The following is a 13,881-nucleotide window of genomic DNA, read 5'->3' on the forward strand; positions in this document are numbered from 1 at the left end:
ACACTGTAGTAAAAAAAAAAAAAAAAAAAAGAAAGCCCCAACACTGACCACCAAAACATAAACAAGATAAAAGAGGGGGCCAGAATGGGAAGGAAGAGAGAATATAGTCTCATAGAATGAACCAGCACAGTATTCCACTTGGTTCTGGGTTTATGTTAGTTGTGTTTTAGAAGGTATTAACTTCCACTATTGTAAAACAAAATGAGGCAGAAAAAACAAAAAACAAAAAACACAAAACAAAAACCCATAACTCATATATCTACCAAAATTAAATTGAATATGTTGAAGGGAATCCAGAAGTGGAAAATATATCTAAGGCATGTAATTGTAGAAATATAAAAGTCAAAGAGGAAAAAAACTTAAAAATGAAGAACTGGTAAGATATTATAGTTAAGGTGGGAAAAGAGAAAAAAATTTAGAAATTTTTAGTCTGATATAAAAAGAGTTGTAATGGGAAAAGAAAAAAATAAGAGACCCTCTAGTTCTATATACTATTTTCCCTCAGTCCTGGAGCTTTCCAGCACTGCTTGGTCAATAAACTTGGTCTTCCCCTGTTCTTCCAGCTAGTCTCCTGGGGAGGGGTCTGTTATGGTGATTCTCAGGTGTGTGTGCCTGAGTGGAGATGTCCTACCCCCTGCCAGGTGAAGGGCTCAGTGGGAGCTGTTTATCCTGTGAGGCCTCTGTTCCCTGGTGGCCCCACCTCTCCCAGGCACACAGTGAAACAAAAAGGAAAACAACAATGGGGGGCAGCCAGATTTCCAGCGGTGGGGTCGAGCTCCACTCGGATAATTTAATGCAGTCTCCCAGTCCACACTGGACTAGATGCTCCCTGGGCCTGCACAGGTGCACTGATCTGCATAGCTTGGGGGTGCCCAGCAGAAGAGTTCTCGCTGTTCTGTGCCCTCCCTGCTTTTGCCCATCCCAGAGGGAACACAGGATTGCCAGCTTTGTCCGCTTGGGTGCCCTGGGATTCAGGCCCCTGTGCTGCTGGACCCACGATCTGACGGGCTGCCTCTCCTGAAGGCCACCTCCTTCTGGAGCCAGCCCACCTGACTGGTTTTTCCCAAATGCCCCGGAGACCTGCAGCACTCCATCCCCTTACCAATATCAGACCCTGGTTTGAGGTGAGTTTTTCCCTGGGCACCCCTCCTCTTATAGTGACTCAAGGAATCTTGAGGCTTCATTGCCCCTCCTGGGACTTTGCCCAATTTCCCTGCTAAGCACTGGGGAAAACTACAGTGCAGATTTCTAAAGTTCCCATTTCTCCAGGGCTGGGCTTTCCTGTTCTGGAGGCTCTCGCTGCTCTGTTTTCACCCGGCTCCTCGCCGTGCCCCTCCCCCACTTTATTCTTTTTTATTTATTTTTTTCCACCTTCCTAACTTGTTAGAAGTGAAAACTTTTCTCTCTGTAGCATTCCAGTTGCTCTCTCTTTATTATTATTATTTTTAAAGATTTATTTATTTATTCATGATAGATGTAGAGAGAGAAAGAGAGAGGCAGAGACACACGAGGAGGGAGAAGCTGTTCTCTCTTTAAATCTCAGGTCAAATTCATAGGTGTTCAGGATGTTTTGAAAGTTATCTGGGTAAGTTTGTGGGACCAGGTGAGTTTAGGACCCCTACTCTTCCACCATCTTGCCCCCTCCTCCCTGGGATCAAGTCTTGTATCAGGCTCCCTGCTAAGCAAAGAGTCTGCTTCTCCCTTTCCCTGTATCCCTCCCCTCTGCTCACGTGCTCTCTCTCATGCTCTCTTTCTCACTCTCTCAAATAAATAAAATCTTTAAAAAAAAGAAAAAAAGGCATTGTGAACTAGACTGAAAAGAAATAGCCAGAGATTGGCCAATATAATCAGGAATATATCATGTAAACCAAGAAAGGAGGTAGTTTCAAAAAAGATGGAATGGTCAACAACATCAAATATTACAGAGAGGTCAAGTAAGATTAAATACCCAACTCACTCACTATATAAAACAATATACCCACATTACTGAGTTTCTTTTTTTTAAGATGAGAAAGGTTTGTATCACTTTCAAATGCTGTTGAAATGGAGCAGAGATGAGCAGAAAGCCAGCAGAAAAGGAGAAAGAGAAAAGAGGGGGAAATTATGCTTTGTTAAGGTCCTGAGTGAGATTGGAGGACAAAGAGCACAGGTACATGGAGATTAAAAGGTAATTACTAGTGTTTTCTGGGGCATGAACAAAGGGACAGTCCAGATAAAGGTATATTTGTAGATGTAAAGGTAAGCATTTGGGGGAATTCATGTCTAATAGCTTCTACTATTTTCTTTGTGAAATTGGAGTTAAAGACTTTTGCTAATAGCTAAGGAATTAAGTTAGTTAAGACCAGTATTTTGGGGGCACCTGGGTGGCTCATTTGGTTAAGTGTCTGCCTTCAGCTCAGGTCATGATCCCAGGGTCCTGGGATTGAGCCCCAAGTCAGGCTACCCACTCAGCTGGGTGTCTGCTTCTCCCTCTGGCCCTCCCCCACCTGCTTGTGTTCTCTCTCTCTCTCAAATAAATAAATAAAATCTTAAAAAAAAAAAACAATATTTTGTATTTCCCTTTAGACCAAAGAACAAAAACATCTTCTAGAGCAAACAATATGTTCTTAAACATGCAGTTGAAGAATTATATTTCTTTTTCACAAGGCTTTTTTAATTTTTGTTTTTCTTTTAATTCCAGTTAATTAACATATAGTGTGATATTATATATTAGTATATATATTAGTTTCTTGTCATATGGACAAAGTCAGCCTTCATAGGAGACAATGGAAGTGACTCTGAGAGAAGTTGCAACAAAGAAAGAAGAGATAATCTATTAGTTCGTGATTTTGACTGCTCCTAAAAACTAGCTGCACCTTGACCATTCCATAATTCCTTGTCCAATCCTTTTTTGGATTCTTGAGTCAATAACTTCTACTTAATTCTTTAAGCCTATTTGAGGAAAATTTCTATTTGTTAGAATGGAGAGTTTACACTAGTGAATTATTAGTGCAAATGAATAAGACAGCAACATTACAGGAGTTCAGAGGAGAGAGATATCTTTGGTCTAGGAAGTCAAGAAAGATTTAATGATGTTACTGGAAGTGGGACAAGGACTAGTTCAAGTTTGTAGAGCTAGATAAGCAGCCATCATGACAGATAGGAGAGGCATCTAAATACTAAAGGTGAATAAACTCAAAATGAACTTGAATTCTACAAAGAAAAGTAAATGTGGAAGACAAAATAATGGCCTCCCAAAGATGTCCATGTCCCCACAGTTGTGAATGTGTTACCTTACATGGCACAGGGACTCTGCAGTTGTAACTAAATTAAGGATCTCAAAATGGGGAGATTATCCTGGATTTCCAGGGGGCCCAATGTAATCACAGGAGTTCTTATAAGGGAAATAGGGCAGTGGGAGAGGCAGAGAAGATGATGTGATGATGGAAACAGACACACACACACAGAGAAAGAAACTTGAAGACTCTATATTTTGAGCCTTAAAAATGAAGGACATAAGCCAAGGAATGCAGGTAATCTCTAGAAGCTGGAAAAGGAAATTAAACAGATTTTCTCTTAGCACCTCCAGAAGAAACCTGCTCTACTAACAGCCCAATGAAACCCATTTTGGATTTAGGACTATACTTCATTTGCTTTTGTATTTCTAAGGCCTTGCACAGTACCTGGTTTATAGTCAGTAGAGACTCAACTTGTGTTTGTTGAACTATTGGCAACTCCAATTGCAGTCAAATTGCCAAATAAAGGAAAGAACACTATGGTAAATGCTAAACTTACTAACTTAAATATGTGAGATAAAATAAAAATGTTAAACCTTTACCCTCTTAAGTTCCTAATTTTTTATTGTGCTAAAATATGTATAACATAAAAATTTATGATTTTAACTACTTTCAGGCATACTGCACTGCCACATTAAGTACATTCATATTGTTGTGCAACTATCACTAACACCCACATCCAGCCTTTTCATCTTCCAAAACTAAAACTCCATAACCATTAAACAACAATTGCCCATACCCCCCTCCTCCTAGCCCCTGGAACCACCATTCTATTTCCTGTCTCTATAATTTTGACTCATAAGTGGACTCATACAGTATTTGTCCTTTGGTGGCTGGTTTATTTCACTTGGCATAATTTTTCAAGGTTCATCCATGTTGTAGCATGGGTCAGAATTTCTTTACTCTTTAAAACTGACTAATATTATTCTATTGTATGCATACCCTACATTGTGTTTATCCATGCATCGACTGATGGACACTTGGGTTGCTTCCTCTTTTGGCTTTCGTGAATAATGCTGCTGTGAATATGAGTGTACCAATATCTGTTCAAGTCCCTACTTTTAACTTTGTAAGGTATATACCCAGTAATGGAATTGCTGGATCACATGATAATTCTGTGCTTAATTTTTGAGGAGTCACCATAGTGTTTTCCATAGCAGCTGCATCATTTTACAGTTCCACTGGCAATGCACAAGGAAGGGTTCCAATTTCTCCATCCTGCCGATGGTTATTTTCTGTATATATGCATGTGTGTATCTGTGTGCGTGTCTGTGTGTTTTGGTAATAGCTATATCAGTGAGAATAAAGTGATATCTCATTGTGAAGTTCCTTGGGTTTTTGGACCAATGTGCATTTTCCTGCTCACTCTAAGTCCCTTCTAAATCTCAAACTACTCGTGAGTCTTAAACTGAAAGAAAACGTTCTTGAAATCATATGAATGAGGGACATTTCCCACAGGATAAAATTCTCTTCATTTTTGCATAGTGACATGGAGGTGCTGAAATACCTGACACTTTGTGGTCAATACACAGCTTTTTCCTACCATGTCAGTCCTAAATTAGTGTTTGTCCTCTCTTTAATGATATAGTTCATTTTGATCCTATTTTGTTTATACCTTTATTCTGTTCATCCAGCTCTTCAAGCAACTGTATCCGAGAGTCACTGGCATGTTAATAAAGAAAATATTACTTATGAACTGCATTTTTATAAATTTAGGAGCAAATTTTAAAACATTTGGTATTATGCTGTTGTCATTATAACTTTTGTTACAGATACATTTGCTTCAATCACTGTCCCAAGGAAATTTACTTTTAAAAAGAAAGGAAACAGATTTTATTGACTTTCAGTGTAAAAGGCACTTTGCCTAAAAGAAAATTAAAATCGATCTGTTTTTTGAAAACTTTCCAAATAAAATATCTCAAAGTGCATATCAATAGGTTAGAATTTTTAACTCTATCTAGAGGGAAAATCCAATGCACAAAACAATATATTTCACTAAATAAGGAACTCAGTAACTTTGAACTTGATTACTTTGAAGCACATATATGTAGAAAGAAGATAAACAAGCAGCTCAACCAGTAATTAATTGGGCAAACAGTTTAATAAAAGAAAACTACTCCTGTCCTAGCCATTTCTACCTTAGGTGGCAAGGATCAACCAGAAAGAACAGAAGCATTTAAGCAAGTTTTACAGTATTTAGAAAGTTACACAAAGGCATCAGTGGTACAAATTGACTCTGTACCAAGAACAAGGCCATGCCTGCCAAAGAAATGCAAAGTGTAATCTAGCAAAGAAACTAGGTTAAGCATGAAGGATTAAGTGGGTGCCAGGAATGCCACAATAAGCCTATTTTACCTTATCAGAGAGGTGATTAATAATAATGCATTTGCATCAAAATCAGACCCACAAAGTAAAAATGTGCCAACTCTGGTCAATATGATGAACAATCAGTTATCAAAATTTATTTTTTATTTTTTATTTTTTTTTTAATTTTTATTTTATTATTTATGATAGTCACACACAGAGAGAGAGAGAGAGGCAGAGACACAGGCAGAGGGAGAAGCAGGCTCCATGCACCGGGAGCCCGATGTGGGATTCGATCCCGGGTGTCCAGGATCACGCCCTGGGCCAAAGGCAGGCGCTAAACCGCTGCACCACCCAGGGATCCCAGTTATCAAAATTTAATGTGCATACATATCACCTGGAAATCTTGTTAAAATGTCAGATTCTGAGTTAGTAGGTCTGGGATAGTGCCTGTGATTCTGCATTTCTAACAAACTCCTATATGATGCCAATATAGTGGCCCATAGCCCACAATTTTAATAGCATAATGTATACAATCTAGGTGGAAATTGAACTCTCTAGGGCTTTTAGTAAAGCATTTGCTTTTCTGACAGAAGAGCAGACATTGTTGAAGCCACCATATTCCTCTGTTTACAGCACAGATACAGGATCTATCTCTGCAGCAGCCACTTGCAATTATGAGTAAAAAACCACCAATCTGAGGCTGGTAGAGAGAAAATGTAGAAATTGCCTGTGTTTTTGATGTCATCATTAAGCTACTACTGTACCAGCCTTGGACTGTCTTATAAGGGAAATAAATAGATACTTGGTTAAGCAACTGTAGAGGTGATGCAGGCTGCCCCAAGATAGGCCACTTTGGCATGAACATTATTTGGAGTTAAAAGTAATCAACACTCTGCAGATGTAGGAAAATCTCTCCACCTCCCCTTCAACTGCCTAAATTTCTATTGGAGAGGAGAGCCTGCACCAGGAAGAGAGCTATTAAAAAAAAAATTATTTATTTCAGAGAGAGAGAGAGAGAGAGAGAGCACCTGCACACAAGCAGAGGGAGGGGTAGAGGGAGAAGGAGGAGAAGCAGGTTCTCCACTGAGTGTAGGAGGCCAACTCTGGCTCATGCCAAGACCCTTAGATCACGACCTGAGCTGAAGGCAGATGCTTAACCTACACCCCAGGAAGAGAGGTATTAACAGAGATGCCCCTTTACCTAAGAACCTTATCTGCATAATAAGGAGACCTTTGTTTTTCAAACCATCTCCTTTCACCTTCCTGCTACTGGCCTTCCTCCCCTTTGTAGCCTCAGCTCCTTAGTTATACCCTTCTCCTTAGCTCACATAAGCTTCATATTGCTTTATTGTCTTTGGAATTTCATGTCTGTGTAGATTCCATGTATGTACACCAATTAAATTTGATTTTTTTTTCCTGTTAATCTGTTTCAGTTCAATTGTAATTCCAGCTAGGAGGACTTTGAAGGGCAAGAAGATCTTCCTCTCTGACACCACTATTAATTAGGCGAAAAAACTCCTAATTAATACATACAGGTTAGAGGTACCAATGTATAAACTAAGGACCAACCCCCCCTCCCAAAAAAAAAAAAAAAACTAGTAGGAAAGGGAGTAGGAAGAGGAACAGAGGACCTGAGGAATCCACTGAGTTAGGCTTCTTTGAATAAGTAAGGATCTGCTGCAGACTAGTAAGCCCCACGTTTTTCAGAAATAACCCACAATGAATTTCTTTTAATGTCAAAAGAATGTCAGTGATCTGCCTTCCCAACTCACATACATAATGATAACTGGTATTTATCAAGTAATTACCATGCATCAATTAGTGTTCTAAGTGTCCCATATGTACACATTTTTAATTCATTTAAGCCTTAAAACCATGCTTTGAGGTAAGTTTAATATCCTCCTTACTATTAAGGCATTAAGTAGCTTAATGAAATTCATTCACTTACTTAATGATAAAGCTGGGGTTTGTATTCAGGTAACACAACTCCAAAACCTTATATTCTCAACCACTTCGTCTTATTACAACCACACAAGATAAGACTTCTGGTATCTGTGGCTTGAAAAAGGAATGCATGTATACATAATGAATTTGAACACCCATCTCAATAAACATCAGTCCCCCTGAGGGGCTTAATCCACACGTGAGAAATTACTCATCTAATCCAGTGCTGCTATTAACATCTCTAGGTTGTCTTCTCCAGATAAGGAACATATGAAACTTTAAAATTTCAATTTTAGAATCAGATTTTAATATAGCTGTGAATATAAGCAATCACTGATTGGAGGCAAAAATTCTAATTGTAAAATAATTCGGGGTCATCTTAAAGATGCAGTGACCCAGCCTACTCTATCAGTCAATCAGAAAAAGAAGTACTGCTATTCAAACTGCAAGAGCAAACACAATTCTGATATGTGTTCTTCTTTTGTAAAAAATAATAATAAATAAATAAACAAAATTTAAAAATAAAAAATTAGACTAGTAAAAATAAAATAATAAGATAAAATAAAATATCAAAATCCTATCCATTCTTTAAGACTCAGATTGATTCCCTAAGTCCACCTTTAGATCTGACTCAGAATTCCTTGCTCCTTCCGTCTGGCTATCACATGTTTTTATTACAGCATTTATCACCTTGTATTCTAGATCTTCATAGGTCAGTCTCCTTCACTAAATTGTAGATTTCTTAAGGGCAAGCACTTTTCTTATCTTCTGAGTTTATTACAAAGCATATCTCATAAATATTCCAGGAATGAGTCTAAAGACTATGATATGTATATACAGTCATAACTTAGTTATCATGCTTTGTTTTATTGCACTTCCAGATATTGTGTTTTCTACAAGTTGAAGGTCTGTGGCAAACCTGCACTGAACGAGTCTATCATCACCATTTTTCCAAAAGCATTGGCTGACTTCATGTCTCTGTGTCACATTCTGATAATTCTTGTAATATTTTGAACTTTTCATTATTATTATATTTGTTGCCATCATTCGGGATTAGTGAACTCTGATGTTAAAACTGTAATTGTTTGGAGCAACATGAACTGTGCCCAAATAAGGTGGTTAACTCAATTAATATTTTGTGTGTTTCGGCTCCCAGTGACTGTCCTAGCCATCCCTCCAACTCTCTCCACCTCCTGAAGCCTCCCTGTCCCCTAAAACACAACCAGTATTAGGTTAGTCCAATTAAGAACCCTACAAGAGCCTGTACTCAAGTGAAAAGAAGAGTCACATGTCTCTAATTTTAAATCAAAAGCTAGAAATTATTAAGCTTAGTGAAGAGGGTGTGTCAAAAGCTAAGGCCAAAAACTAGGACTCTTATGCTTAAGTTAGCCAAGCTGTGAATGCAAAGGCAAAGTTCTTGAAAGAAATTAAAAGTGCTACTCCAGAGGACACATTAATGTTAAAAAATAAAACAGCCTTATTGCTGATATGGAGAAAGTGTTAGTGGTCTGGACAGAAGATCAAATCAGCCATAACACTCCCTTAAACCAAAGCCTAATCCAGACAAAGCAAGGCTCTAACTCTCTTCAATTCTGTGATGGCTCAGAGAGGTGAGGAAGCTGCAGGAGAAAAGTTGGAAGCTAGTAAAGGTTGGTTCATGAGGTTCAAGGAAAGAAGCTCTATGACATAAAAGTGCAAGGTGAGGCAGCAAGTGCTGATGTACATTGTTTTTTTAGATGTAATGCTACTCACACTTAACAGACTGAAATATAGCATACAAATAACTTTTATATGTACTGGGAAATCCAAAAATTCATTTGATTGTATTGGGATATCACTTTAGCACAGTGGTCTGGAACTGAACATGAAATACCTCCAAAGAATGGCTGTATTACATTCTGCCCATAAAAGATTTCTTGTTCTCCCCAGTTATAGAAATCTCATCTTCTGGGTTAGGAAAAGAAAATTTAAATACAGGAAATATGTGAGAATCTGGTTTTTGCAGTGATATGATATGAGATCCCCTTACTGGTTGCATGTCCCAAGAATGTAAAAGAACATGTGATTTCACATTGTTCCCTGTTTAATGTAGTGGGCTTTAAAGTGACATAAATGAAAACGAAAAACAGCCATTTCCCTTTCAGAGTTTTGAACTAATTTGGAAATAGACATAGGAGTTAGGTCACCAAAATATTAACTATACCAACGGTGAAGGTGGACTAATAAATATGACTTGACCTAGGGCCACAATTGGGATTTCTAGTGCTCCCCTCCAAATCTAGAGCTCAGATACTTCCTCTGCCATCCCCAAAACATAGTCTGCGAAGCACAGCCTGCAAAGTTATCTGACTAGGTGTAAAGAGAATCACAACATCACATAAAATGGACACTAATCATAGGTAAAGAGACTGATGTTCAGATCTGGATCTAGAAGACAGGAATGGCCCCTGACCCCTGTGTGTTTAGCACAAAAATTCTAGACCATAATACAAACACTGTGGACTGGTAGGTCCAAAGGAGAAGGAGGAAGAAATATCAATCCATCCAGGAAATCAAAAGTGAAGTCATAGGCCATATGCCTGCCTTAATGTAAAAATCCAAATCCTCTGCCCATAAGGAAAGAAACTGGTTATCATTCTCTTAGCACATGGTTAAGTCATAATTTAAAAGTCTCATATCAAGAGACCTCTGTCACCATGGTAATCAGAAGTCTGTCTCTCCCTGGATAATTCAGAGAAATTCCCAGAGAAGAGGAAAATCTGGGATGGGATGCTAAAAAGAAAGAAAGAACATAAAGCTGTATCCCATTTTCTTAACTTGACATTCTCCCTGTGAGGAATACAAGGAACTTCTCTCATTGATAAATTTAACATGGGAAAAGACAAATCTGTTTCTTTTATAGCTTTTGGGAAACAGTGTTACTCATTTAAACATGAATCCACCTTGTCTTATCAGAGCCAATAAAATATGTGTCAGAGACAGAAGGAACTAAGTGGATTTAGGGAAGTACTAACACAGTAAAGGTAAATTCCCCTGAGATCCTAAATGCACAACCAAACTGTTAATACTGCATAACAGAAAATGTTACCCACTGGAATAAATTATTATTCAAATTTTACCAACTATTAAGATTTAAAAACTAAACGTCACAAAAACTGTGTTTTGAAGTTGAATACAGGTTTTTAATGTATATTAAATGTTTATGCAGAAACAATGCATAATAACTATGTTTGCAAAAAAAAAATTTACCAATTTTGTAGCATGACTTACTTATACCAACCTAGAAATCTTATAAAAAGTGAAATAAAAATTAATACCACCAAATCTGAAATCACTGTATGATGTTTAAGGACATTAGGAGGATTTAAGCAAAAGAATTCCAGCATCAAATGGTCCAAATATCCCCAGTCTGGTATATAATTAAAGAAGAAATCAAAATTAAAAACTATGTTAATAATAAACATCAAATACATCAGTGAAATAAAATGGGCTCTCTAGACTGGAGTTATGTTAAGACTTGTGGGACATGGCCAAGAGTATCCACTATACTTGTTCTTATTCCTAAACAACAATAGTAGTAGTATTTGTTCCTAAACAGCAATAAAATAAAAATAAATTAGCTAACAATCAATATAAGAGACTAGAAAAATTACTACATTATAAATCTAAAAGTAATGAAAGCAATGACTAATAATAAAAGAAGTTAATGAAATAATGAATACCACCAATAATAAATCATCAAAAGCAGCAAAAATAGTTTTTAAATGTATAATTTCTGGGGGATAGTGAAGGTGTAAGGAGAAAATTTTGTCTTACATTATATAATCCTCCATATGGAAACATAAACACCTTGGGGGCACCTGAGTTGCTCAGTGGTTGAGCATCAGTCTTTGGCTCAGGTCGTGATCCTGGGGTCCTGAGACTGAGTCCCACATCAGGCTCCCCACAGGGAGCCTGCTTCTCCCTCTGCCTACGTCTCTGCCCCTCCCTCTGTCTCTCATGAATAAATAAATAAAATCTTTTTTAAAAAAAGGAAACATAAATACCTCTAAATGTTTACCAATGAGGGAACTCTTAAATTACAATCTGTATTATAAAATTATATTCAATATTTTAAAAGAATGAAAAAAAATAAAAAATAATAAAGAGAATGAGATCATTCCAAATGAACTACCATACGCTAGGTTTTCTAATTTCATCATGCACATTCCAACTTTGGGTTTGTTGTCATGTTCATATACCCACTCCAAAATTTTCTTAATATGTGTTTAAATGATTCTAAATAAATATTTACATTTTCTAAATATATGTTTAAATCTTAATATATTTTTCACTTGAAAGAAGAAAAAAGAAACCCTGGTATTTTAATAGTACTATCTGTGAAATCATCAGTTTGATATGTTGGTTAACAACTACATTTTTTTTCAAAGTTCTTTTGCCAGTAATAGACAAGGAAACTGAAACCCACCCCTTTGAGTGCTCTAAGAGAGCCTGTTTCTCTGAGTAGGACTTGACTTGGACCCATTTAGCAAAGTCCTTTCTGATTAGTGACCAGCCAGCTTCTGCCCAGAATGTCTACTCAGATTGGGCTGATAGAGACCATGGCCCTTATTGTGGGACTAGCCAACTGAAAATCTGTAAGAGGCAGAGTAACAATGAACAGAGATGGCTAAACGACACCAAAGCAGCTCCCCACTTTCCTTTTTATGAAGAGTATTATAAATTCAGCAAGAGATATTGATGGAAAATAAATCAAGAGCATACAATTGTCTCTAATTCCATGGACGTCCTTTTTCAAGACCCACAAAGCATCATTCCTTTCTGTGCCACAAGAACAAGTAGAGGGGGACTGTTAAAATATTAATCTATTTTCTTTTTAAAAAAATTTTTTATTGGAGTTCAATTTCCCAGCATATAGCATAACACCCAGTGCTCATCCCGCCAAGTGCCCCCCTCAGTGCCCATCACCCAGTCACCCCAACACCCCACCCACCTCCCTTTCCACTACCCCTTGTTCGTTTCCCAGAATTAGGTGTCTCTCATGTTTTGTCACCCTCACTGATATTTTCACTCATTTTCTCTCCTTTCCCTTTATTTCCTTTCACTAAAAATATTAATCTATTTTCATGGAGCTCCATGTGCCCAGGTCTTACAGGGAGATTTCCTAATTCCTCTAGGAGAAATGAAGCATCTCTCTTCCAGCTTTATAACCAAGAGCTTCCCAATTCTATAAAGGTAGTAACAGCACCTCCTCAGATATCATAAATACCAAAGAGGATCTGAGTCCCTCACATTTCTCCAACATTTCAAAGGTTTTGAACAAACCTCTGTTCAGGCATTATGATATGTCATTATTTGGGGTTAAAATGATAACCATTCACTAAATCAGTCAGTCTATCAGTCAAAAACAATTTTCTGAACACCAATTCTATGGGATGGGTGCATGCTTAGTTTGTTTGAAGCCCCCCCAGGCTAGAATTCAAGGAGAAGTAGGGAGTAATAGAAGAGAGGTCAGCAAGGGAACCAGGGTAAGACTGCCCCAGATATATTTCTTAATGCCCAGCCCCTATCCCCTCCAAGTAATCACATTTCCCTGGAGTTTCCAGTATAACAGCTCCATCCTGTATCTTCTACAACATATTTATTTCATAAATGTAAAATTACCCCATAATATTCCTGTGGGAATGGAAGGATGATATAGGATGCTGTCTAAGAGGGCAAAGTCTGGGTACATGTGATAAAATGCCTCTTGTAAGGATGTTGCTTATTCAGAATGCAACACAGTTATCCTCCTACTGAAACTCTTAATTTAAAGGTATTTTTCTGGTCTTCTATTTCCAATTCTTTTTGGATTTCTGATGAGTTCTGGTTCCTTATGCTTTAGAATTAGACATAATTTTATCCACCACTATAATCCTTAATCTGATCCCCTTTATCCTTTTTTTAAATCTTATATTATTTGCCTTATAAGGCCATCCTGCTTTACTGTGGAATAATTAAATCCATAGGCTTTGGGGTAAGAATGTTGTGTTCAGATCCTGACTCTGCCATTTACTAGGTATGTGATCTTGGCGAGTTACTGAAACTGTGTGCCTCAATTTTCCCATGCATAAAAGAAGAAAATAGGCATATTTCCCTTAAGAGAATTACAGTGAAGATTAAGTGAGAGAATCTTTGCCCTAATAAACACTATTTAAATGTTAACTATTAAAATTATTCACTCTATCTCAATAATAATTAGCATATGTAAGACTCTTGATACACTTGTATAAAACATATTCTATTCATTCTTTACTGAACAGAATTTTTAAAAAATTTACTCTAATAACTATCAAATTTTCCTTAATTTGCCACA

The sequence above is a fragment of the Nyctereutes procyonoides genome, unplaced genomic scaffold, assembly GCF_905146905.1.
Source record: "Nyctereutes procyonoides isolate TBG_1078 unplaced genomic scaffold, NYPRO_anot_genome, whole genome shotgun sequence".
Taxonomy (NCBI): domain Eukaryota; kingdom Metazoa; phylum Chordata; class Mammalia; order Carnivora; family Canidae; genus Nyctereutes; species Nyctereutes procyonoides.